This window comes from Tamandua tetradactyla, chromosome 7 (assembly GCF_023851605.1).
Source record: "Tamandua tetradactyla isolate mTamTet1 chromosome 7, mTamTet1.pri, whole genome shotgun sequence".
Lineage (NCBI taxonomy): Eukaryota > Metazoa > Chordata > Mammalia > Pilosa > Myrmecophagidae > Tamandua > Tamandua tetradactyla.
The window spans coordinates 32,464,785-32,492,695 of NC_135333.1; the positions used below are offsets into that span (position 1 = coordinate 32,464,785).

A 27,911-nucleotide genomic window follows, 5' to 3' on the forward strand; every position below is an offset into this window, starting at 1 on the left:
AAGATATGGTCTATATTTTAGAACCACACATACTGTTTGAGACCAAATGAAGAAAGGTTTATTTTGTCTGGAACCTAATTTTTTTTGTAGCACATAATCTAACTCAACCTGTCTGGACAGCTCATTTAAACAAGTGAAACACAGGGAGTCCCGAATAAAAATGAGGGCCTTAAATCTTGTATAGCTCAATGTAATGCCTGGATACATCCTAGAATATATTACGCAGATAATCAAAAAGTATTGGCAAAGTCCCCTGAAGGATGGGAGAAAAAATATGGAACTAATTGAACTTTACCATCAGGGAATCGCCTGATATTGTGTCAAATTTTAGGGATACCCAAATCAATAGGCCAAGCCCTTGATCTTGAGGCTTATTCTTGTGAAGCTTATGCAGGTAGCAGAGAAGCTTAGCCTACCTGTAGGCATGCCTGAGAGTTACTTCTGGAGGACCTCTTTTGTTGCTCATATGTGGTGTCACTCTCTCTAAGCCCAACTCTGTAAGTGAAATCCTTTTCCTCCCCCTACATGGGACATGACATCCAGGAGTGAAAGTCTCCGTGGAAATATGGGAGATGACTTCCAGGGATGAGTCCAGCCCTGGTACCATGGGATCAACAATTCTATCCTGACCAAAAGGTGGAAAAGAAGTGTAACTAATAAAGTATCAGTGGCTGAGAGAGTTCAAATAGAGTCAAGAGGCTACTCTGGAGGTCACTCTTAGACAAGCTTCAGTTAGACACTGCCATCAGTCATAACTTGCCAAACCCCAACCAAAGCATTCCTGCCAATCCTAAAGAACATCTAGGGCATTATATAAGATTTTACAAAGGTTCCGTGCACTAGAGTAACTTTCCAGAAACTTACAACCTCCAGATGGGTCCCTGGACCAGATAAGTCCAGAAACCTAGAGGGCCCAGCCTCTCCAGAACATTAGCTAGTTCCATCTGTCTACCTCATATTATTGAGAGCCCCTGCCAACATGAAAATGTTAGAATTGCCATAGCCCAAATACTCCTAAAGAGTGGGACTGAAAGATCAAAGGTGATGGTGGAGATGGACGGTTTAACAAATGAATATGATTGCTGAATCATTAAATTGGTATTTCTTTTAGTCTCCAGTACCTTAGAACAGCTAAAGTAAAAACCTAAAATTGTGGAATTATAATCCATACCAAGCTCTGAAATCTGTTCTATAACTAATTGTTGTGCTATGCTTTGAAATTTATTGCTTTTTTGTATGTTATTTTTCACAAAAATGAAAAAAAAATTTATCATCAATTGTGATGATAAAAAAAAAATTTATCCCTTGAAAAAAAATAGGTGATTTCAGATAAAATAAGTGCACTGAAGGAAATAAAGCTGGGTGATGAGCTAAAGACTGATTGGGGGTACTGTTATGAAAAATTTTACTGAGGAAGTGATATATGAACTGAGTCTTGAACCAGAAGAAAAAGTCAGCCATGAAAAGACATAAGGGCAGAGAGCAGCAAGCTGAGGAAACAGAGAATGAAAAAATCCCAAAGCAGTAATAAGTATGGGAGTAGAATACAGGAGTGCTATAGGAATAGTCTGTCCCATGTGCAAACAACAGGAGGCAAATTGTGGGGAATTTTGAACCAATTAAAAGACAGCTGTTCTTTATTATCACCATGTGCTCATAATTCTAAACAATGTCTGTAGTAAAATACTTGTCAAGCCTCTTTCCTTCCCCTCTAAAAAATCTTTTTTTGATTGAAATTCTAATTGAGTTTTAATAATTATTACTACTTTATATGTTCTTCAAATGAAAACACTTTTATTACTTATCCTTTAATAAATATTGTATTTTATATGAAAGTTCATTCAGGAAACTCCAAGCTATAGTCAGTCCCCAACACACTCAGTTACACACATCGAATGACAAAAGATGACGGCCTTTATTAATTACAAAGAAGAAAAGAGTAACTTTACGGTGGAGAAACCTGACAGAGACCACTTTAACATTACCAGAATTGAACCATATCAAGTACTACCTGATAGGATGAACTGAGAATGGCACAATATCACTTCTGTGAGAGTCTTCTTAAAAATGTACAACCTGAATTAACTAGGAGGAATATCAGACAAACCCAAATTGAGGGCTATTATGCAAATACATACTCTCAAAAAAAGTATCAAGGTCATGAAAGACAAAGGAAAACTGAGGAACTATACCAGAATTGGAATAAACTAAGCAAATGTGACAACTAAATGTAATGTGGGATCCTGATTGTATATCCTGGACAAGAAAAAGTGCACTGTGGGAGAAGTGACAAAATTTGAATAAGATTAATTAATTGAACTGTATCAAAATTATCATGCTGGTTTTGATAACTGTATTACAAGCTATGTAAGATGGTAATATTTAGGGAAGCTGGGTGAAGGAACTCTGTGAACTATTTTTACAATTTCTTTGAAAGCAAAATTATTTCTAAAAGAAATATTAAAAAGCAACTGATCAATTAATAACTAAAATGACACTCTTTTATTGGCAGAAAAAAATCAATAATAAGGTAATAATATTTTAATGCCTCAGTCACTTTCACCAAAAACTAGATACTCATTCTAAACCCCTAGATCTAATATTGTCAACGTATAATATCTTTCAGCATTTGTTCTACTTTTTGCAGAAAATAATTTCAGAAAACTTTACCAAGTGTAATAGAAATATATGATGGAGCAGAGAATGCTGCAGCACCACAAAGCAGAGAGTCCACCAGCCAGCGACCTTTGGAGATGAAGAAGGAAAACACCTCTCGGGGAGCTTCATGAAACCAGAAGCCAGGAGAGAAAACTAGCAGATGATGATGCCATGTTTGCCATGTGTCCTTCCAGCTGAGAGAGAAGCCCTGACTGTGTTCGCCCTGAGCCTTCTCATTTGAGAGAGAAACCCCGAACTTCATCGGCCTTCTTGAACCAAGGTATCTTTCCCTGGATGCCTTTGATTGGACATTTCCATAGACTTGTTTTAATTGGGACATTTTCTCGGCCTTGGAACTGTAAACTAGCAACTCATTAAATTCCCCCTTTTAAAAGCCATTCCGTTTGTGGTAATGCATTCCGGCAGCTAGCAGACTAGAACAGAGGGATCACAAACCCTTCGGCTCTCGTCTACAGCTTGTCCGAGCTCTGCAGGTGAACTTTGTAAGCAGACCTTCAGTTTTCCATGTGTGTCTCAGCACAGAATTTCTCACTTTCAGTCGGATCCTAGGGAATAGGACCTTAAATATTTGGGATATAGTATACTTATATCACCTGCTGACCCTTCCAATCTTGGAGGAGTTGTGAGGAGTTACGAAAGCATACAGAGAGAATATGACAGTTGAATTGCAAATGTTGCAAAGCTGTAAAGCTATATAAAGCTATAAAATTTTAAATATTGTTCTCAACATTTGTTTACATGAAGGTATATCCATTCAATAAAAAAACATTTTGCTATTAAAATCATCAGTTTTTATGAAGACTATTAAGGGCAAAGAAAAGCAACTCAAGACAATTTTATTCTGTGAAAAAAACAGGATGCGAAGTTGTATAAACATAAAATCCTATTTTATGTGTGCTAGTTTGAAAGTATTATGTATCCCGGAGAAGCCATGTTTTAATCCTGATCCCATCTTGTGGGAGCAGCTCTTTCTTTTAATCCTAATTCAATACCGTAGGCTGGAAATTTTTTATTAGATCATCTCCACGAAGATGTGACATGCCCAATTGTGGTTGTGACTTTTGATTAAGTGGAGATGTGATCCCACCCATCCCAGGTGGGTCTTGATTAGTTTACTGGAATCTTTTAAAAGAGGAAACATTTTGGAGAGAAATTCCAGAGCTGACAGAAACTTCAGAGCAGAGCTGACACAGATGTCGACACTTACAAAACAGAGACACAGATGTTTGGAGATGCCTGGAGCCCAGCAGACATTGCCAGATGTTAACCAAACCAGAACCTGGAGAGAGCCAAGGGAAGCCAAGAGACCAAAGCCAGACCTGGAGAAGCAAAGTGAGAAACCCCCATAGGAACAGAGGCTGAAAGCAATGGAGGCCAGAAATAAGGGACTAGCAGATGCTGGCCACTTGACTACCCAGCTGACAGAGGTGTCCCTGACCCATCGGCCTTCCTTCAATTAAGGTATCTTTTTCTGGATGCCTTAGTTTGGACATATTTACAGGCTTAGAACTATAAACTTGCAACTCATTAAATTCCCCCTTTTAAAAAGTCAAAAAAGAAAGAAAGAAAGAAATATATGATGAATTTTCTGAGGAAGGTATTTTAGTGGAAACTTTTAATAATGGAAGCACTTGAAAACCAACAGTCAATCCTGAAAGAAACAAAGACAATATTGCAGTTTCCAAAAGCTTTTTTTGAAATGGCATTTTTACGAAACTCTACTAAATTTATCCTATTTTAAGACTTTCCTAACTCCTTATATATCTGTTGTTCATATGAAAGAACTTTACAAAATTAAAATTATGGTTATGAATTCATTTTTAACATAAATGTAAATAAACAAAGGAAATAGGATAATTAGGTTAAGAATTAAAACAAAACAAAATCCATATAAATATCTTAAGATGAATGATGGAAGATAATGTATGCTTAAAATAAATAGAGAAGGCTACAGTAATGGGAGCATTCAAAGAACAAAATAAAAGAGCTTTTAGAAATTAAAAGTATGACCGCAGAAGTGAAAAATTCAATAGGAGGGTTAAAAGATCAAATTGAAAAAAATGTCCCACAAAATAATGTAAAAAAACAAGGGAAATGGAAATTAAGAAGAAACAAGAAAATTAGAAGATCAATATCCAAATAATTTGAGGTTCAGAAATAGAAAACAGAGAAATCGAAGGAAAGGAAATTATCAGAGAAATAATTCATGACAAATTTCTAACAGAAAAATATGCAATTTAAGATTTAAAGGGTCCACAAAGTGCCCAACAAAAGGGGGATTTTAAAAAAAAAAAAGATCCAAACCAAGGCATATCACGATAAAATTTAAGAATGCTGGAGACAAAAGAATCGTGAAAGCTTCCATATACTGGTGATGAAGAGAAAATATTAAAAGCTTCCAAGTGAGAAAAAGATAAATCATTCAAAGACTCAGGAATTTATATAGACTTCAGACTTCTGAGCAGCAAGACTGGAAGTTAGAAGAGAATGGAGCAAAGCCTTCAAAATTCTGAAGGAAAAAAGACCTCTACCATAGAATTCTGAATCCAGCTAAAAACCCTCAAGTATGAGAATAAAATTCAGATGTTTTCTCAACACCAAGTTCTCAAAAAACTGATATCCCATACACCTTTTCTCAGGAAGCTCCTAAAGGATATACTATGTTAAAGCAGCACAAGTAAACAAAAATGGGGAGAAATGGGTGGGGTCTAGGCATCAGGATCCAACACAGGACAGAAGTGGAGGAAAGGAAGATCCAGTACCACGAAAAAATAACTAATAGACTAATGTGTCTGAAGTACTGAGAGGACCTTTACACTTCTGGCTGAGAATGCTGTCAGTTTAACCTCCTAAATATTTTTCTGTGTCCACCATTATCACCATATAATCATCTAAACTACTAAAACAGCCTCTCAGTTGGTCTCCCACACTTAACCTTACACCTTTCCAATCTTCCCTCCGCAATAAAGCCAGATGACCATCTGTTATTTTTGTTTTGGGGCCAGATGACCTTTTAAAACATAAATCATGTAATTCTTTTTCTTAAAACAAAACATGACTTCCCAGTGTTCACAGGATTTTTAAAAATCCTTAATATGGCCCTACAAAGCCCTGCATGATCTGACTTCTCTTTTATTTTTAAATTCTTTACCCATGCAAGACTCTCATGGACCCATATACATGCATCACCTCTAGCTGAAAGGAATATCTCCCCCTCTAAGGAATCACAAAACAAATTGCAATGAATTAAAAAATATTGAAACCGTACAAGATAAGGAGGACCTCTGTTACCACTGTTATTTAATAGTGTACTGCACATTCTAACCAGAGCAATTAGGCAAGAGAAAGAAATAGAAGGCATCCAAATAAAAAAAGAATATATAAAACTTTTCCTATTTGCAGATACTATGGTCCTATATACAGAAAATCCTGAAAACCCCACAAAAAAGCTATTGGAGTTAATAAACTAATTCCACTAAGTTGACGGGTACAAGATCAACATACAAAAACCAGTACTGTCTCTACACCTATACACTAGTAATGAATATCTGAAAACAGAAATCAAGGAAAAAGTCTCATGTACAACAGCAACTAAAATAATCAAATATCTAGGAATAAATTTAACCAAGGATAGAAAAGAGTTATACATGGAAAGCTAAAAAACTTGGCTAAAAGAAACAAAGAAGGCATAAGTAAATAGAAGGACATTACAAGTTCATGGGTTAGAAGACTAAATATTGTTAAGATGTCAATTCTACCCAAAATGATTTACAGATTCAATGCAATTCCAGTAAAAATTACAACTACACCTTCTTTCCAGAAATGAAAAACGTCAATCATCCAACTGGTATGCCAGAGTAAAGGGTCTTGAATAGCCAAAACATCTTGAAAAAGAAGATAAGTTAGAGGGCTCATACTCCCCTATCTTCAAATATATTACATGGCCATAGTAATGAAAACAGTATGGTAGTGGCACAAGGACAGGCACACAGGTCAATAGAATTGAGTTGAGGGTTCAGATAAACCCTCACATTTATGACCAACTGATTTTTGACAAAGTAACCTAGTTCAGGCAGGAAAGAAAACCATCTCCAACAAATGGTGCTAGGAAAACTATGCCACTTATGAATCGTATGAACCACAATCTCACACCATATAAAAAAGTCACTTCAAAATGTATCAAAAATAATATCTTAATGGATCTAAATGCAAGAACCAGAACTATAGGAACTATATAATATGTAACTAACTATAAGGACTATATTTACAAGAAATATAAGTGGATCTAAATATAAGAGCCAGAACTATAAAACTCCTAAAAGAAAACACAGAGAACCATCATCAGGATCCCGTGTCAGACAATGGTTTCTTAGACTTACACCCAAAGCAAAAGGAACAACAACAACAAAAAATGGGACCGCATCAAAATTTAAAACGTGTACAAAAGACTTCATCATGAAAGCTAAAAGACAACTTAGGGAGTGCAAGGGTAGTTCAGTGGTAGAATTCTTGCCTGCCATGCAGGAGACCTGGGTTTGATTCCAGGTCCATGCACTTCACAAAAAAACAATCAAAACAAAACAAACAAACAAAAAATTAACAAGCAGTGCCATGATAACAGGATACTCACGTGGAAAAGTAATGAAATGTGACCCCACCATACAGCATACCAAAAAAAAAAAGACAACCTACAGAATGGGAGAAAACATTTGGAAACCACATATCCATTAAGGGTTTAATATCCAGAATATATAAAGAAATCCTACAACTCAACAACCAAAAGACAAATAAAAACAGACAAAAGATTTGAACAGACATTTCATCAAAGAAGATATACAAATGTCCAAAAAAAGTACATGAAAAGATGCTGAACATCATTAATAATTAAGAAAATGAAAATCAAACCCCAATGTCATCAAAAGGGTGACATAAGACATCTACTAAAAACCTCTCCCCAGAGAATCAGCAGGAAAAAAAAAATCTCACTGCGAGGAACTCTGGAGCAAAGTAGACTGGAGAAAGATCCTAAAAATATTGAATCAAAGAAACAGAAAAATATCAAGTAGGAAACTTCTGTCATGCACCAGCCAGTCTTTATCATTTGGTCGCACTCAGTTTGGGAAGTGTCCAAAGGCAGCAGCTGGGATTCCTCCCACCCCCCACCAGGGACACAGACTAAAATCTCTCACAGTAGTGAGAGAAATCCCCACCTCTATCCAGTCATGGAGGCCCAAGTCCACAGGGACCCACAGCAGGATTCAGACTACTGGGGAGGGCAGAATACAAAAGCGCACCAAGGAGGAGCTTCCAAAACAGAGGATTTTGGAGGGAATGGCAAAATCTGCTTCTTTCCCAAAAGCAGCAAGTAGACAGGCAGAAACTGTCCAAGTCAACTGTTTGGCAACCTGGGGGACAGGGGGGAACACCCCTGTCAACACCCAAGTCAATGCACAATGGAGTGAGAAAATGGGGGCAAAGACTGCAATTCCGGCCATGGCTCCTGGCCCCCATCCACCACACTTGAGGGAATCAGTATTGGAAGCCTGATCCTTGCCTGCAGGGTGTCTGTGGTCTGGGGTGGCTGTGGGAGTCTTCCACCCAAGTACAGAGGGGAACACAGCCAACACTGAGCCAGATATTGACTGGCAAAGTGAGATCCACACAGTTTCAGCACTGCCCAGTCAGATGCTGACAGGGTGGTGCCAGTAGCTGAAGAGCACCATCTTCTGGAAAGGCCAGAAAGTGCAGGGGAAATAAGCAGGGCTTTTCGGTGCCTCTCCAGACCCTACCATAGGCACATAAGAGCTGGTCTACACCCCCAGCACTATTTGGCTGTGAAATACTGATGATCCAATTGTCAAAGCTGTGACCTGACCCAAACTGAAGCAACAACTAAATCCTAAATGAGAGAGAAACCAACCTTCAAAAGAGACTCACCAAAATAATCAGATGACCAGACAGCAAAAAATCACAAAGGATACTAAAACACTAGAAGATATAGACAAGTCAAAGGAACAAATCAAAAAGTCAGAGGAGGCACAGATCTGGAACAACTAATCAAAGATGTTCAAACAAATCTCCTGAATCAATTCAAAGAAATGAAGTAAAATATGCATAGATAAGGAGATGGGGATATTAAGAAGACACTAGACAAGCAGAAAGAGTTTAAAAGAATACATAGAAAGATAAGACATTATGTAAATGAAAGACACTGTAGATGAAACTGAAAATACGCTAGAGACAGACAACAGTAGAGGCAGAAGAAAAGATCAGCAAGCTAGAAAACAATGCAACTGAATTTGAACAGACATAAAAAATGAAGAAAAAAATAGAAAAATTTGAGTAGGGTCTCAAAGAAATGACTGACAAGACAAACATGTGCATCACAGGCATCCCAGAACAAGAAGAGAAGGGAAAAGGACCAGGAATAATATTCAAGTAAGTAATGGCTGAAGATTTCCCAACCCTTAGAAAAGACATAGATATGCAAACCCAAGAAACCTGAAGTACTTCAAACAATAAATCTGAACAGACCTACTCAAAGACACACACTAATCAAACTGTCAAATGCCAAAGAGAATGGGAAAATTCTGAAAGCAGAAAGAGAAAAAGGTAATTCACTGCATGCAAGGGAGACTACATAAGACTTAAGTGCTGATTTCAAATCAGACATCACCGAGATGAAAAGGCAGCGTTACAATATATTTAAAATAATGAAAGAGAAAAATTGCCAGACAAGAGCTCTCTATCCTGCAAAGCTTTTCTTTTTGAAAAATGAAGGAACGGAGGTGATGCAACAGAGCCGGAGTGCCACAGCACCTGGCCAGACGCCAACCATGGGGCAGCAGCGACTGCAAGATCAACGGAGACCTCCAGGTTAACACAGAGTCCCCAGAGCCCAAGGACTATGACCACAAGTGTGTGTTCTGCCAGATCACGCTGGGGCAGAAACCAGGGATCAAACTCCTGCTCTGTGAGAATGAAGACAGAGGTTGCTTCAAAGATTTCGACCCAGTAGCACTTCATCGTTATCTTGTAGTGCCAAAGAAACATACTAGAAACTACTCAGAACTAAAGAAAGATCAAGTAGAGCTGGTTGAGAGCATGGGAATTATTGGCAAGGCCATTCTTGAAAAGAATAATTTCATTGACTTCAAAAATATGAAGATGGGTTTCCATATGCCGCCATTCTGTTCTATTTCCCACTTGCACCTTCATGTTCTGACACCAGCCACTCAGCCTGGCTTCATATCAAAATTTGTTTATAGAGTCAATTCCTACTGGTTTATCACAGCTGGTTATTTGATTGATAAACTACAAATATGAAAATGTCAACATTAGGAAGACTTTCCTAATCATGATTTGACATAAATTAATATTTTGCTCCCTTAGAAGTCTACTTGCTATTTTAAGGTTTGTTGGGTTATATAAGCAGCTATAACTGAGTGGCCTTAAATCTTTTCTGAATGTATGTTTCTTGATCTATGATGTAGTTTAAATGAATATCTGTCATTGACTACTTTGTTTTAATGGTTACTTATCTGAAGTGCAAGATACTATGGCTAAAATCCCATTAAAAATTGTTAATAAGGGCTCTGTATTTTAAAAATTCAAAAATTTTTTCATAATAGTCAATTAGAGGAGTGATTTGTGTGTATTTACTTTGAGGAATAAACAAGTATGAAAAGTACTTTATTAGAACCTTTATTACTTTGAAGGAGTAAAAACTTAACTATTTACTGACAGTTCTTTCATTTTAAATAATTACTCAAAACATGGAATACTCCAATATAAAGCAATCTCTAACCTTGTGATGGAAAGAATTGTATCATTTTTCACTTAAATTTCAGATGTTTGTTTTCACATCCTGAAGCCTAGCATTTTTTGTAATATACTGATCCTGAAAGCTGGGAACATAATATCCAACAGTGAATTTGTAATAACATTCAATGTGGCTAACAACAGAAGTCACTGCAATGGAATCTACTGTGGGAACACAAATGGGGAAGGAACATGAAGTGGTTCTGCCATAGTAAAACTGGCAGAAACTGTTGTTTTATGGCTTGATTTTTATGCCAAAGGAAAACTGAAAAGATTTCATCATGTAAAAGGCTTCATTTGAAAGAAGTGATAGACTTGGTTATTAAAATAAATTTTCACATCTACTGTATTAATATTAAAGATACATCATTTCATGAGGCCTATTTCATAAGGACTTGCTTGTTGGCGCTAAGCCATTTTAATACATCTGTGTATATCCAATAACAGTGGTGAATGTGAATGAAGAGTAAGTGCTCAGAGCTAATCCTACATTGTGCCAGTGTATAATGGGTCCATGTACATGAATATAAATGGACATAAGGATAAATATGGTGACATTGGGAATGAGCTAAACTTACTATTTTCTTTCTTTGGGTGTTTGTGATATAAAATACAGTTTTAAGGAATGAAATACTGCAATGTTTGGTTAAAACATCTGGAGTCAATATCGTTTAGTTTGTTCATTCATTTATTCATTCAGCAAACATTTGTAGAGTATTTAATGCATACTCTAAATACCTGTGATAGAATCAAGGAATAAAGAAATGCGAACAGACAATCTTCCTTCAACTGCTAACAGAGGGGAAGAAAAAAATCAGTGGGTAGAATTGAGTGTAGTAAGTGTTGTAATGGTATATGTCCAAAGAAGAGACTGTGGAGGAGGAAGCACCTCTGAAAGCATGTGGCAGTGGAACTAAGCAGTAAAGACTTAATGTTAGGCAGGCAGATTATGGCAGTTTAGTTGAGGGACCCACCTGTACTTGAATTCTGCTTTTAATATTATTTATTTTACAACTGAAATGAATGCCAATTTCATTTTAATCACTGGCAGTGGGGAAAGGAATTTGAAAGTTGGTATTATGGGTTGTCAAAGCTGGATTACAAGGTTTTCAACACTGCTTTGTGAAGTAGCTCACTGAACAACTACTTGGATTAGCAGCTACAAGTTTCCATAAATAGGCTAAAATATGACCAGCTGCAGGAAAGGAATTTTCAACAATGGAAAATTGAGTGCTTTACTATGTATACTTGTAATGCTATAATTGACAATAGTGTGAAAATAGGATGCAAGTTATTTAAGGTATTCTTAAATGCCTTGTGGATCTCTTAAAAATGTGTTTAGTCCATTAATTTAATTTATGTAGGTTTAATATTCTCTCATATGTTTTTCTTTTTGTTTGGAAACACATTTTTATGGGAGAGTCTCTGCTTTTACTTGTAAAGATTTAACAAATTGCTACAATAAAACTCATTTACCCTTTTCAGTAATCTAAGTATTTGGTGACTCCTTCACTGTAACATTAGCTCAAAACCAAGCTAATTCATAACCTTTCTTTAAAAAATGCTTTAATTTATGCATGTTGTGATGTCATTTGTTTAAAATTGTATGACTGCAGAATTATTAACAATGAACTCTTTCAAATTGTGATTATTTAGCCAGAAGAAAGCTAAATAAAAATGAGAAAATACTGCATCAAAAAAAAAAAAGAAGAAGAAGAAGAAGAGGAAAATATCCACAGATACCAGAAGCTGAGTTCATTAACAAGAGACCAGCCCTACAAGCATAACTAAAGGGAGTTCTGCTGGCTGAAAAGAAGAGACAGGAGAGAGGCCTGGAGAAGCATACAGATATGAAGAGTATTAGTAATGGTAACTAAAATGATAAAAAGAGAAGAAAAATAGATCTGATAAATAAAAGCCAAAGGATAAAATGGTTTATAGTAATAACATAGAATGTTAATGGATTAAACTCACCAATCAAAAGATACAGACTGACAGAATGGATTAAATAACATGATCCATCTATATGTTGTTTACAGGAGACTCATTTTAGACCCAAAGATACAAAAGGTTGAAAGTGAAAAGACAGATAAAGATATTTCATGTAAGTGGCAACCAAAAAAAAAGCTGTAGTAACTATACTAACATAAGACAAAATAAACTTTAAATGCAAAACTGTTATAAGAGATAAAGAAGGATACTATATGTGCTGGTTTGAAAGGATGTATGTCCCCTAGAAAAGCCATGTTTGAATCAAAACCCCATTTTGTAAAGGCAGAATAATCCCTATTCAATACTGTATGTTTGTGTCTGTAATTAGATCATCTCCCTGGAGATGTAACCCAAGCAAGGTGGTTGTTAAACTGGATTCAGGGAGATGTGTCTCCATCCATTTGGGTGTGTCTTGATTGGTTTACTGGAGTCCTATAAAAGAGGGAACATTTTGGAGAATGAAAGAGATTCAGAGAGAGCAGAGCAGAATGACATCGCCACAAGAAGCAGAGTCCACCAGCCAGTGACATTTGGAGATGAAAAGGAAAAATGTCTCCCAGGGAGCTTCATGAAACAAGAAGCCAGGAGAAGAAGCTAGAAGATGATGCCGTGTTCGCCATGTGCCCTTCCAGATGAGACAGGAACCCTGACTGTGCTCACCATGTGCCCTTCCAGATGAAAGAGAAACTCTGTGCTCGCCACGTGCCCTTCCACTTGAGAGAGAAACCCTGAACTTCATCGGCCTTCTTGAACTAAAGTATCTTTCCCTGGATGCCTTAGATTGGACATTTCTATAGACTTGTTTAATTGGGACATTTTCTTGGCCTTACAACTGTAAACTAGTAACTGGCAGCTAGCAAACTACAACACTATGTATTAATAAAACAAGCAATTCACCAAAAAAAATAATAATCATAAATATTTATGGACCTAATCAAGGTGCCCCAAAGTACATAAGGCAAGCACTGGCAAAACTGAAGGGAAAAACAGACATCTCTACAATGACAGTAGGAGACTTCAACACACCACTCTTTCCAATAGACAGAACATCTAGGCAGAGGATAAAGAAGGACACAATGAGCCTAAATAATTTGATAAATGAACTAGATCTAACAGAAATATACAGAACATTGCACCCCAAAACTGCAAGATATACATTCTTCTCTAGTACTCATGGAACAGTCCCCAAGAAAGACCATATGTTGGGGCAAGAAACAGTCTTAATAAATACTAAAGGGAGCACTAGAGACAGATACGAAAAGACAAAAGAGAGAGGTGTGGAGAAGAGTGTAGAAAGGAAGACTATAAGTAAAGGTAAAAAGAAGGAAAATTAGATATGACATATAAAATCCAAAAAGCAAAATGGTAGAAGAAAGTACTACCTGTACAGTAATAACACTAAATGTTAATGGATTAAACTCCCCAATCAAAAGACATAGACTGGCAGAATGGATTAAAAAACAGGACCCATCTATATGCTGTCTACAGGAAACACATCTTAGACCCAAGGATAAACATAGGTTGAAAGTGAAAGGTTGGGAAAAGATATTCCATGCAAATAACAATCAGAAAAGAGCAGGAGTAGCTATACTAATATCCAACAAGTTAGACTTCAAATGTAAAACAGTTAAAAGAGACAAGGAAGGACACTATGCATTAATAAAAGGAACAATTCAACAAGAAGACCTATAACAATCATAAATATTTGTGCACTGAGCCAGAATGCTCCAAAATATGTGCAGCAAACACATCTATATGTCTATGTCTAGAGAAATAGACACATCTACCATAACAGTTGGAGAATTCAATTCCCCACTCTCATCAATGGACAGAACACCTAGACAGATGATCAATAAAGAAACAGAATTTGAATAATACAATAAATGAGCTACATTTAACAGACATTTATAGAACATTATGCCCCACAACAGCAGAATACACCTTTTTCTCAAACACTCATGGATCATTCTCAAGGATAGACCATATGCTGGGTCACAAAGCAAGTCTCAATAAATTAAAAAATATTGAAATCATACAAAACACCTTCTCAGATCATAAAGGAATGAAGTTGGAAATCAATAAGAAACAGAGTGCCAGAAAATTCACAAATATATGGAGGCTCAACAACACACTCTTAAACAACCAGTGAGTTAAGGAAGAAATTACAAGAGAAATCAGTAAATATCTTGAGGCAAATGAAAATGAAAACACAGCATATTAAAATTTATGGGATGCAGCAAAGTCAGTGCTGAGGGAAATGTATTGCCCTAAATGCCTATATCAAAAAAGAAGAAAGAGCAAAAATCAAGGAATTAACTGTCTAGTTGGAAGAACTAGAGAAAGAACAGCAAACTAACTGCAAAGCAAGCAAAAGGAAACAAATAATGAAGATTAGAGCAGAAATAAATGAAATTGAGAACATGAAAACAATTGAGAGAATCAACAAAACCAGAAGTTGGTTCTATGAGAAAATCAATAAGATTGATGGTGCCTTAGTGAGGTTGGCAAAAAGAAGAGGAGGATGCAAATAAATAAAATCAGGGAGGGAAGAGGAGATATCCACTGACCAAACAAAAATAAAGGAAGTAATGACAGGATACTATGAACAACTTTATGCTAATAAACTTGAAAATGTAGATTAAATGGACAACTTTCTAGGAAGGCATGAACAATCAACATTGACTCGAGAAGAAACAAACGACCTCAACAAACCAATCACAAGTAAAGAAACTGAATCAGTCATTAAGAAGCTCCCCAAAAAGAAAAGTGCAGGACCAGATGGCTTCACATGTAAATTCTACTGAACATTCCAGAAAGAATTAGTACCAATCCTGCTCAAACTCTTCAAAAAAATTGAAGAGGAGGGAAAGCTACCTAACTCATTCTACAAAGCTAACATCACCCTCATACCAAAGCCAGACAAAGATATTACAAAAAAGAGAACTACAGACCAATCCCTCTAATGAATATAGATGCAAAAATCCTCAACAAAATTCTAGCAAATCAAATCCAGCGCTACATTAAAAGAATTATACACCATGATTGTTCTAGTTTGCTAGCTGACAGAACGCAATATACCAGAAACAGAATGGCTTTTAACAAGGGAAATTTAATAAGTCGCTAGTGTACAGTTCTAAGGCTGAGAAAATCTCCCAGTTTAAGCAAGTCTACAGAAATTTTCCATCAAAGACATCCAGGAAAAGATGCCTTGGTTCAAGAAGGCCAATGAAGTTTAGGGTTTCTCTCTCAAGTGGAAGGGCACATGGCAAACACAGTCAGAGTTTCTCTCTCATCTGGAAAGGCACATGGCAAACACAGCGTCATCTGCTAGCTTCTTCTCCTGGATTCCTGTTTCATTATGCTCCCCAGGAGGCATTTTCCTTCTTCATCTCCAAAGGTCTCTGGCTTGTGGACTCTGCTTCCTGTGGCTATGCCGTTCTGCTCTGCTCTCTCTGAATCTCTTATTCTCCAAAAGGTTTCCTTTTTTTATAGGTCTTCAGAAACTAATCAAGACCCACCCGAATGGGTGGAGACATGTTGTCACCTAATCCAGTTTAACAACCACTCTCGATTATATCACATCTCCAGGGAGATGATCTAACATACAGTTTCAAACATATAATGCTGAATAGGGATTAGAAGAAATAGCTGCCTTTACAAAATGAGATTAGGATTAAAATATGGCTTTTCTAGGGCACATACATCACTTCAAACCAGCACAATGACCAAGTAGGATTTATCCCATGTTTGCAAGGATGGTTCAACATAAGAAAATCAATTAATGTAATACACCATATCAATAAATAAAGCAGAAAAACCACATGATCATCTCAATTGATGCAGAAAAGGCATTTGACAAAATTCAACATCCTTTCCTGTTGAAAACACTTCAAAGGATAGGAATAGAAGGGAACTTCCTCAAAATGATAAAGGGAATATATGAAAAACCCACAGCTAACATTATCCTCAATGGGGAAAAACTGAAAACTTTCCCCCTAAGATCAGGAACAAGACAAGGATGTCCACTATTACCACTGTTATTCAACATTGTGTTGGAAGTTCTAGCCAGAGCAATTAGACAAGAAAAAGAAATACAAAGCATCAAAATTGATATTTTAATTGATATTGATATTTTAATTGACAATTTTTAATAAAATTTAAAAAAAGAAAGTAAAAAGACAGCCTACACAATGGGATAAAATATTAGGAAACGACATTTAGATAAGGGTCTAGTATCCAAAATATACAAAGAGATTGTCCAACTCAACAACAAAAAGACAAAAACTTACTTTTCAGAAACAGAAAAACCAGTAACCAATTTTATCTGGAAGGGAAGGGTGCCCCGAATAGCTAAGAGTATCCTGAGAAAGAAAAATGAGGTTGGAGATCTCATGATACCTGACTTTAAGGCATATTATGAATGAAAGTGGTCAGAACAACATGGTACTGGCATAAAGATAGATGTACTGACCAACAGAATCAAATACAGTGTTTAGATATAGACCCTCTCATCTATGGACAATAGATCTTTGATAAGGCAGTCAAACCAACTCACCTGGGACAGAACAGTCTCTTCAATAAATGGTGCCTAGAGAACTGGATATCCATATGCAAAAGAATGAAAGAGGATCCATATCTCACACCGTATACAAAAAAATCAGCTCAAAATGGATCAAAGACCTAAACATTAGATATAAGACCATAAAACTGTTAGAAGAAAATGTAGGGAAATATCTTATAAATCTTATAAGAGGAGGTGGTTTCCTAAACCTGATACCCAAAGCACGAGCACTGAGGAAAGGAAGAAAGAAATGGGAACTCCTCAAAATTAAACACTTTTGTGCATCCAAGAACTTCGTCAGGAAAGTAAAAAGAGGGCGGGCCACTGTGGCTCAGCAGGCAGGAATGCTTGCCTGTGATGCCAGAGGACCCGGGTTCGATTCCTGGTGCCTGCCCATGTAAAAATAAAAATTAAAAAAAAAAGAAAGTAAAAAGACAGCCTACACAATGGGATAAAATATTAGGAAACGACATTTAGATAAGGGTCTAGTATCCAAAATATACAAAGAGATTGTTCAACTCAACAACAAAAAGACAAACAACCCAAAGTGGGCAAAAGACATGAACAGACACATCTCAGAAGAGGAAATACAAATGGCCAAAGGCACATGAAAAGATGCTCAACCTCCCTGACTATTAGGGAAATGCAAATCAAAACCACAATGAGATATCATCTCACACCCACCAGAATGGCCATTATCAATAAAACAGAAAATGACAAGTGCTGGAGAGGATGTGGAGAAAGAGGCTGTGGTAGTTAGATTCAGTTGTCAACTTGGCCAGGTGAACATGCCTAGTTCTGTTGCTGTGGACATGAGCCAATGGTATGTGAACCTCATCTGTTGCTCATTACATCTGCAGTCGGCTAAGAGCCGTGCCTGCTGTAATGAATGATGTTTGATTTAATTGGCTGATGCTTAAATGAGAGAGTTCAACGTAGCACAGCCCAAGCAGCTCAGCATACCTCATCTCAGCACTCGCAGCTCAGCCCAGGCCTTTGGAGATGCAGAAAGAAATCACCCCGGGGAAAGTTGTTGGAACCCAGAGGCCTGGAGAGAAGGCCAGCAGACACCATCCTGTGCCTTCCCACATAAGAAAGAACTGCAGTGGAAAGTTAGCTGCCTTTCCTCTGAAGAACTAACAAAATAAATCCCCTTTTATTAAAAGCCAATCCATCTCTGGTGTGTTGCATTCTGGCAACTAGCAAACTAGAACAGAGGCACACTTATCCATTGTTGGTGGGAATGTCAAATGGTACAACCACTGTGGAAGGCAGTTTGGCAAGTCCTCAGGAAGCTAAGTTTAGAGTTCCCATATGACCCAGCAATACCATTGCTAGGTATCTACTCAGAGGACATGAGGGCAAGGACACAAGTGGACATTTGTTTGTTTTTACCTTTTTATCTATGGTCAATTGACATTTCTTTATTTCAACATTTGTTCCCCTTATTGTTTATTTATTTTTAATCTGTATTTTTTACTCATCTGTCCATACTGTAGATAAAAGGAACATCAAACACAAGGATTTCACAATCACATAGTCACATTGTGAAAGCTATATCATTATACAATCATCTTCAAGAAACATGGCTACTGGAACACAGCTCTACAGTTTCAGGCATTTCCCTCTAGCCTCTCTAATACACCTTAAATTAAAAAGGGGATATCTATATAATGCATAAGAATAACCTCCAAGATATCTCTCGACTCTGTTTGAAATCTCTCAGCCACTGACACTTTATTTTGTCTCATTTCTCTCTTCCCCCTTTTGGTCAAGGTTTTCTCAACCCCATGATGCTGAGTCCCAGATCATTCGAGGATTTCTGTCCCACATTGCCAGAGAGGTTTACACCCCTGGGAGTCATGTCCCATGTAGAGAGGGGAAGGCCATATCTGAGCAACAAGAGTTTCTCTGGAGGTGACTCTTAGGCCTAATTTTAAGTAGGCTTAGCCTATGCTTTGCAGGGATAAGTTTCATATGAACAAACCCCAAGATTGAGGGCTTGGCCTATTGATTTGGTTGTCCCCACTGCTTGTGAGAATATCAAGAATTCTCTACATGAGGAAATTGAATTTTCCCCCTTTCTCACCATTCCCCCAAGGGGACTTTGCAAATACTTTTCTGTTCACTGTTCAAATCACTCTGGGATTTATCAGGGCATCACACAGAATCTCATGCCCTACACAAGGTTCCATGTACTTATGGTGTTCACTTAACCTGTCCATATAAGTTATCTTAGGAAATGCACTAGTCAAAGTATAAATCTTGCACCAAATAAACATTTTCTGCTTTAGTCTCACAAAGAAGTTGAAGTTTTAAAAATGTATGACCACACAAACGGACACTTGCACACCAATATTTATAGCAGCATTATTTACAATTGCAATGAGAAGGAAACAGCCGAAATGTCCATCAGCAGATGAATGGCTAAACAAACTGTGGTATATACATACGATGGAATATTATGCAGGTTTAAGACAGAATAAACTTTTGAAGTATGTAACTACATGGATGGACCTTGAGAACATTATGCTGAGTGAGACTAGCCAAAAACTAAAGGACAAATACTGTATGGTCTCACTGATATGAACTGACATTAGTGAATAAACTTGGAATATGTCGTTGGTAACAGAGACCATCAGGAGATAGAAATAGGGTAAGATATTGGGTAATTGGAGCTGAAGGGATACAGACTGTGCAATAGGACTGGATACAAAAACTCAGAAATGAACAGCACAATACTACCTAACTGTAATGTAATTATGTTAAAACACTGAATGAAACTGCATGTGAGAATGACAGAGGGAGGAGGGCTGGGGACATAAATGAAATCAGAAAGAAAGATAGATGTTAAAGATCGAGAAGGTATAATCTAGGAATGCCTAGAGTGTATAATAATAGTGAAATGTACAATGTACAAATTTTAAAAATGTTTTTGCATGAGGAAGAACAAAGGAATGTCATTATTGCAGGGTGCTGAAAATAGATGATAATTAATACTTTAAAATGTCACCTTATGTGTGAGACTAAAGCAAAAAATGTTTATTTGTTACAAAATTTATATTTTGACTAGAGCATTTCCTAATATAACTCATGTAGATAGTTTGATTGAATGTCATAAGTACTTGGAATCTCAGGTAGGGCATGAGATTTTTTTTTTTTTGTCCATAGTTATGCCCCGATTAATCCCAGAGTGATTTGATCAATGAGTGGAAAAGTATTTGCAAGCCCCCTTTGGGGAATGGTGAGAGTGGTGAGAAATTCAACTTCCCCAAATTGAATTCTTGATATTCTCACAAGCAGTGTGGACAACCAAAGCTATAGGCTGAGCCCCCAGTCTTGGCGTTTCTTCATATGAAACCTAACCCCACAAAGGATAGGTCAAGTTCTACTTAAAATTTAGGCCTAAGAGTCACCCCCAAGAGAGCCTCTTTTGTTGCTCAGATGTGGCCTCTCTCTCCAGCCAACATGACGAGCAGTCTCACCACCCTCCCCCTCTCTGTGTGGGACATGACTCCCAGGGGTGTGGACCTTCCTGGCAACGTGGAACAGAAATCCTGGAATGAGCTGAGACTCATCATCAAGGAACTGAGAAAAACCCTATAATGAGCTGAGAATTAACATCAAGGGATTGAGAGAAACTTCTCGACCAAAGGGGGAAGAGTAAAATGAGACAAAGTGTCAATGGCTGAGAGATTCCAAACAGAGTCAAGAGGTTATCCTGAAGGTTATTCTTATGCATTAAGTAGATATCACCTTGTTGTTCAAGATGTAGTGGAGAGGCTGGAGGGAAGTGCCTGAAAATGTAGAGCTGTGTTCCAGTAGCCATGTTCTTGATGATGACAACAATGATAATAGCTTTCACAATGAGACTCTGTGAATGTGAAAACCTTGTGTCTGATGCTCCTTTTAGCTACTATATCAACAGAAGAGTAGAACATATGGAATAAAAATTAATAATAGGGGGGAACAAATGTTAAAATAAATTTAGTTTGAAATGCTAGTGGTAAATGAAAGTGAGGGGTAAGGGGTGTGCTGGTTTGAAAGGAAGTATGCCACCTAAGAAAAGCCATGTTTTAATATAAATCTCATTTCTTAAAGGTAGAATAATCCCTATTCAATACTGTATATTTGAAACTGTAATGAGATCATCTCCCTGGTTGATGTGATTTAGTTAAGAGTGGTTGTTAAATTGGATTAGGTGATGTCATGTCTCCACCCATTTGAGTGGGTCTTGATTAGTTTCTGAAGTCCTATAAAAGAGGAAACATTTTGGAGAATGAGAGATTCAGAGAGATTCGGAGAGAGCAGAGAATGCTGCAACACTACAAAGCAGAGAGACCACCAAAGCCAGCGACCTTTGGAAATGAAGAAGGAAAACGCCTCCTGGGGAGCTTCATGAAGCCAGAAGCCAGGAGAGAAAGCTAGCAGATGACGCCGTATTCACCACATGCCCTTCCAGCTGAGAGAGAAGCCCTGTGTTTGCTATGTGCAGTCTCACTTGAGAGAAACCCTGAATTTCATCGGCCTTCTTGAACCAAGGTATCTTTCCATGGATGCCTTTGATTGGACATTTCTTTAGACTTGTTTTAATTGGGACATTTTCTCGGCCTTAGAACTGTAAACTAGCAACTCATTAAATTTCCCTTGTTAAAAGCCATTCCGTTTCTGGTATATTGCATTCCAGCAGCTAGCAAACTAGAACAAGGAATATGGTATGTACAATCTTTTTTTTCTCTATTATCGTTTTATTTCTTTTTCTGTTGTCTTTTTATTTCTTTTTCTAAATCGATGCAAATGTTCTAAGAAATTATGAATATGCAACTATGTGATGATATTAAGAATTACTGATTGTATATGTAGAATGGAATGATATCTTAATGTTTTGTTTGTTAATTTTTTTTAATTAATGAAAAAAGTTAAAAAAAAAAAGTATGACCATCTATTTTCAAAACCCAGCAATACTGACATTCCTTTGTTCTCCCTCATGCAAAAACATTAATTTGTACATTTAGTCACTATCATTGTACACTCTAGGCATTCCTAGGTTATACCATCTCAGTCTTTATCGTCTGTCTTTCATTCCGGTCTCCTATGTGCCCCCAGCCCTCATTCCTCTATCCTTCACACATTCAGCTTCATTCAGTGTATTTACATTAGTGTGCTACAATCAGGTAGTATTGTGCTATCCACTTCTAAATTTTTACAATCAGTCCTGTTGCAAAAACTGCATCTCTTCGGCTCCAATTACCCAATATCTACCCTATTTCTATTACTTGATGACCTTTGTTCTTAACTGAAATTCTTCAAGTTCATTCATTTATGTTAGTTCATATCAGTGAGACCATACAGTATTTATCCTTTTGTTTCTGGCTAATCTCACTCAGCATAATATCCTCAAGGTCCAGCCACATCGTTACATGCTTCCATAATGTTACAGCTACATAATATTCCATTGTATGTATATACCACAGCTTGTTTAGCCACTCGTCTGTTGATGGATATTTGGGTTGTTTCCATCTCTTAGCAATTGTAAATAATGATGCTATAAACATTGGTGTGTAAATGTCCATCTGTGTCCGTGCCCTCATGTCCTCTGAATAGATACCTAGCAGTGGTATTGTTGGGTTATATGGCAATTCTATACACAGCTTCTGAGGAACTGCCAAACTGCCTTTCACAGCGGTTGTACCATTTTACATTCCCACCAACAGAGGATAAGTGTGCCTCTTTCTCCACATCCTCTCCAGCACTTGTCATTTTCTGTTTTATTGATAATGGTCATTCTGGTGGGTGTGAGATGATATCTCATTGTGGTTTTGATCTGCATTTCCCTAACAGCAGGGAAGTTGAGACCCTTTTCATGTACCTTTTAGCCATTCGTATTTCCTCTTCTGAGAAGTGTCTGTTCATGCCTTTTGCCCACTTTGTAATTGGGTTGTTTGTCTTTTTGTTGTTGAGTTGAACAATCTCTTTGTATATTTTGGATACTAGACCCTTATCTGATATGTTGTTTCCTAATATTTTATCCCATTGTGTAGGCTGTCTTTTTACTTTCTTGACAAAATTCTTGGATGCACAAAAGTGTTTAATTTTGAGGAGTTCCCATTTATCTATTTCCCTCTTCAGTGCTCGTGCTCTGGGTGTAAGATCTAGGAAAGCTCCTCTTATTACAAGTTTTATAGGATATTTCCCTACATTTTCTTCTAAAAGTTTAATGGTCTTAGATCTAAGTTTAGATCTTTGATCCATTTTGAGCTGATTTTTTGTATACGATGTGAGATATGGATCCTCTTTCATTCTTTTGCATGTAGATATTCAGTTCTTCAAGAACCATTTATTGAAGAGAGTGTCTGTCCCAGGTGAGTTGGCTTGACTGCTTTATCAAAGATCAATGTCTACAGATGAGAGGGTCTATATCTGAACACTTTATTCGATTCCATTGGTCAGTATATCTATCCTTATGCCAGTACCATGCTGTTTTGACCACTGTAGCTTCATAATACACCTTAAAGTCAGGTAGAGACCTCCAACTTCATTTTTCTTTCTCCAGATATTTTCAGCTATTCGGGGAACTCTTCCCTTCCAGATAAATTTGTTTGTTGGTTTTTCTATTTCTGAAAAATAAGTTTTTGGAATTTTAATTGGTATTGCATTGAATCTATAAATCAATAAAAGTAGAATTGACATCTTAACTATATTTACTCTTCCAATTCATGAACACGTTATGCCCTTCCATTTAGTTGGGTCTTCTGTGATGTCTTTCATCAATTTCTTGCAGATCTCTTTGTATAGGTCTTTCATATCCTAGTTCAATTTATTCCGAAATATTTTATTCTTTTAGTTGCAATTGTAAATGGAATTTTTTCTTGATTTCCCTGCTCATTATTAGTGTAAAGACACAACAGATTTTTTTCTTTTTAATCTTTTAATTTTTTATTAATTAAAAAAATTACAAGCAGCACAAACATTCCCAACACATACACTCAGCAATTCACAGTATCATCACATAGATGCATATTCATCATCATGATCATTTCCCAGAACATTAGCATCAATTCAGAAAAAGAAATAAAAAGACAACAGGAAAATATAACAAACAGAAAAAAAAAATTTACATGCCATATCCCTTACTGATCCCTTTCATTGATCACTAGCATTTCAAACTAATTCTATTTCAACATTTGTTCCCCCTATTATTTATTTTTATTCCATATGTTCATCTCATCTGTTGACAAGGTAGATAAAAGGAGCATCAGACACAAGGTTTTCACAATCACACAGTCACATTGTGAAAGCTATATCATTATACAATCATCATCAAGAAACATGGCTACTGGAACACAGCTCTACATTTTCAGGCAGTTCCCTCCAGCCTCTCCATTACATCTTGGATAACAAGGTGATATCTACTTAATGCATAAGTATAACCTCCAGGATAACCTCTAGAGTCTGTTTGGAATCTCTTAGCCTGACACTTTGTCTCATTTCACTCTTCCCCCTTTTGGTCAAGAAGGTTTTCTCAATCCCTTGATGCTGGGTCTCAGTTCATTCTAGAGTTTTTCTCAATCCCTTGATGCTGAATCTCAGCTCATTCTGGGATTTCTGTCCCACACTGCCAGGAAGATCCACACCCCTGGTAGTCATGTCCCATGTAGACAGGGGGAGCGTGGTGAGTCTGCTTGCTGTGTTGGCTGGAGAGAGAGGCCACATCTGCGCAACAAAAGAGGTTCTCTTGGGGGTGACTCTTAGGACTAATTTTAAGTAGGCTTGACCTATCCCCTATGGGGTTAAATTTCATATGAACAAACCCCAAGACTGGGGGCTTAGCCTATAGGTTTGGTTGTCCACACTGCTTGTGAGAATATCAAGAATTCAACTTGGGGAAGTTGAGTTTTCCCCTGTTCTCACCATTCCCAGAAGGGGACTTTGCAAACACTTCTCCACTTACTGATCAAATCACTCTGGGATTCATCAGGGCATCACCTGGACAAACCAACAAAATCTCATGTCCTATACAAAGTTCCATGTACTTAAGGTATTCAATCAACTATCTACATAAGTTATATTAGGAGATGCACTAGTCAAAGTATAGATTTGTACTAAATAAACATTTTTTGCTTTAGTCTCACACATTAGTTGAAATTTTAAAATATTAATTGCCATCTATTTTCAGCACACTGCAGTAATGACATTCTTTTGTTCTTCCTCATGCAAAAGTATTTTAAAAATTTGTACATTTAGTCACTATCATTATACACTCTAGGCATTCCTAGATTACACCATCTCAATGTTTATTGTCTATCTTTCTTTGTGATTTCATTTATGCCCCAGCCCTCCTCCCTCTATCATTCTCATATGCAGCTTCATTCAGTGTTTTAACATAATTGTATTACAGTTAGGTAATATTGTGCTGTCCATTTCTGAGTTTTTATATTCAGTCCTGTTGCACATTCTGTATCCCTTCAGCTCCAATCGCCCAATATCTTACCCTATTTCTATCTCCTGATGGTCTCTGTTACCAACAAAATATTCCAAGTTTATTCACTAATGTCAGTTCATATCAGTGAGACCATACAGTATTTGTCCTTTTGTTTCTGGCTAATCACACTCAGCATAATGTCCTTAAGGTCCATTCATGTTGTTACATACTTCATAACTTTATTCTGTCTTACAGCTGCATAATATTCCATCTTATGTAAATGTCACAGTTTGTTTAGCCAACTGTTTGTTGATGGACATTTTGGCTGTTTCCATCTCTTGGTAATTGTTAATAATGCTGCTATAAACATTGGTGTGTAAATGTCCATTTGTGTCCTTGGCCTCATGTCCTTTGAGTAGAGACAGCATATAGATGGGTCCTGATTTTTAATCCATTCTGCCAGACTATGTCTTTTGATTGGAGAGTTTAATACATTAACATTCAATATTATTACTGCATGGGTAGTACTTTCTTCTACTATTTTGCTTTCTGGATTTTTTTTGTCATATCTAATTTTCCTTCTTTTTACCTTTACTCATAGTCTTCCTTTCTACACTCTTCTCCACACCTCTCTCTTCTGTCTTCGTATCTGTCTCTAGTGTTCCCTTTAGTATTTCTTGCAGAGATGGTCTCTTGGTCACAAATTCTCTCTGATTTTTTGTCTGAAAATGTTTTAATTTCTCCCTCATTTTTGAAGGGCAGTTTTGCTGGATATAGAATTCTTGGTTGGCAGTTTTCTCTTTTAATAATTTAAATATATTATCCCACTGTCTTCTCGCCTCCATGGTTTCTGCTGAGAAATCTGCACATAGTCTTATTGGGCTTCCCTTGTATGTGATGGATTGCTTGGCTCTTGCTGCTTTCAAGATCCTCTCTTTCTCTTTGACCTCTGACATTCTGATTATTAAATGTCTTGGAGTATGTCTATTTGGATCTATTCTCTTTGGGGTACGCTGCACTTCTTGGATCTGTAATTGTAAGTCTTTCATAAGAGTTGGGAAATTTTCAGTGATAATTACCTCCATTAGTTTTTCTCCTCCTTTTCCCTTCTCTTCTCCTTCTGGGACACCCACAACACATATATTCGTGCGCTTCATATTGTCTTTCAATTCAAAATATGAGTCCCTGCTCATATTTTTCCATTTTTTCCCTATAGTTTCTGTTTCTTGTCGGATTTCAGATGTTCCATCCTCAAGTTCAGAAATCCTATGTTCTGTCTCTCGAAATCTACCATTGTAGGTTTCCATTGTTTTTTTCATCTCTTCTACTGTGTCTTTCATTCCCATAAGTTCTGTGATTTGTTCTTTCCTTGCCTTCTTTGTATCCTCCCTCAATTCATTGATTTGGTTTTTGATGAGGTTTTCCATGTTTGTTCGTACATTCTGAATTAATTGTTTCAGCTCCTGTATGTCATTTGAATTGTTGGTTTGTTCCTTTGACTGGGCCATATCTTCAATTTTCCTAGTGTGCTTTGTTATTTTTTGTTGGTGTCTAGGCATTTAATTACCTTAATTAGTTTATTCTGGAGATTGCTTTCACTTCTTTTATCTAGGGTTTTCTTGCTGGATGAATTTGTTGTCTATCTGTTCTTTGGCATTCCATTCAGCTTTATCTGGACCTCTAGCTTAAGTTTTGTTTAACAGAGGAGAATTTTTCAGTTCTTGTTTTCTTGTTTTTTTCCCTGCTTGTGTGGTGCCTTCCCCCCCCCCCAACTTAGGAGGGTCTACTTAGATATTATAGACCCCAGCCAGATTTTCCCAGACCAAACTGGCTTCCTATCAGGAGGAAAGAGTCACCTGTGTCGGTTTTCCCTGAGGGTGAGACCCAGCAGGTTGAAAGACTTTCCTGTGAAGTCTCTGGACTCTGTTTTTCTTATCCTGCCCATTATGTGGCACTTGTCTGACTGCAGGTCCCACCAGCATAAGATGATGCGGTACCTTTAACTTTGGCAGACTCTCCCTTCTGGGGGCGTGGTGGAGACAGAGGAGAGGTTGTAGGCTGGTATTAATGGCTTCAAATTACCAAGGCCTGGTGTCTGAATTCCTTGATGGAGGGATTCCACATGAGTGGGGCTTCATCCCTCCCCTGGGGAAGGCATAGACTCCAGACAAGCCCCCAAAAGAGCTCACTTCTACCTATGCCTGGGGCAGTTGCAGCCTGAGAAGTCCTGCTGCTGTATCCAGAGGCAGTCAAGCCTTTGTAGACACACAGCCACAAAAACCTGTTTCCTTCTTTTTTTCCCCCCTTTTTCTGTCAGTCCTGCCCCCTTGGTGCCGGGGCAAAAATGAGCAACCTCCACTTTGATCAAGTTCACCTAAGCTGGGGGCCTATTTTTAGTAGTCAGAATTTGTTAATTAGTTCCACAATTGGCGTTTG

The 27,911-nt window shown here is 37.3% G+C and overlaps 1 protein-coding gene and 1 pseudogene across 1 annotated transcript in view; one reads left to right on the plus strand and one right to left on the minus strand.

Moving 5' to 3' along the window:
* The window catches only part of ENTHD1 (ENTH domain containing 1), a 321,748-nt gene that overhangs the window by 186,131 nt on the left and 107,706 nt on the right, over nt 1–27,911 (minus strand).
* On the plus strand, nt 9,056–10,020 carry LOC143689532 (adenosine 5'-monophosphoramidase HINT3 pseudogene; annotated as a pseudogene).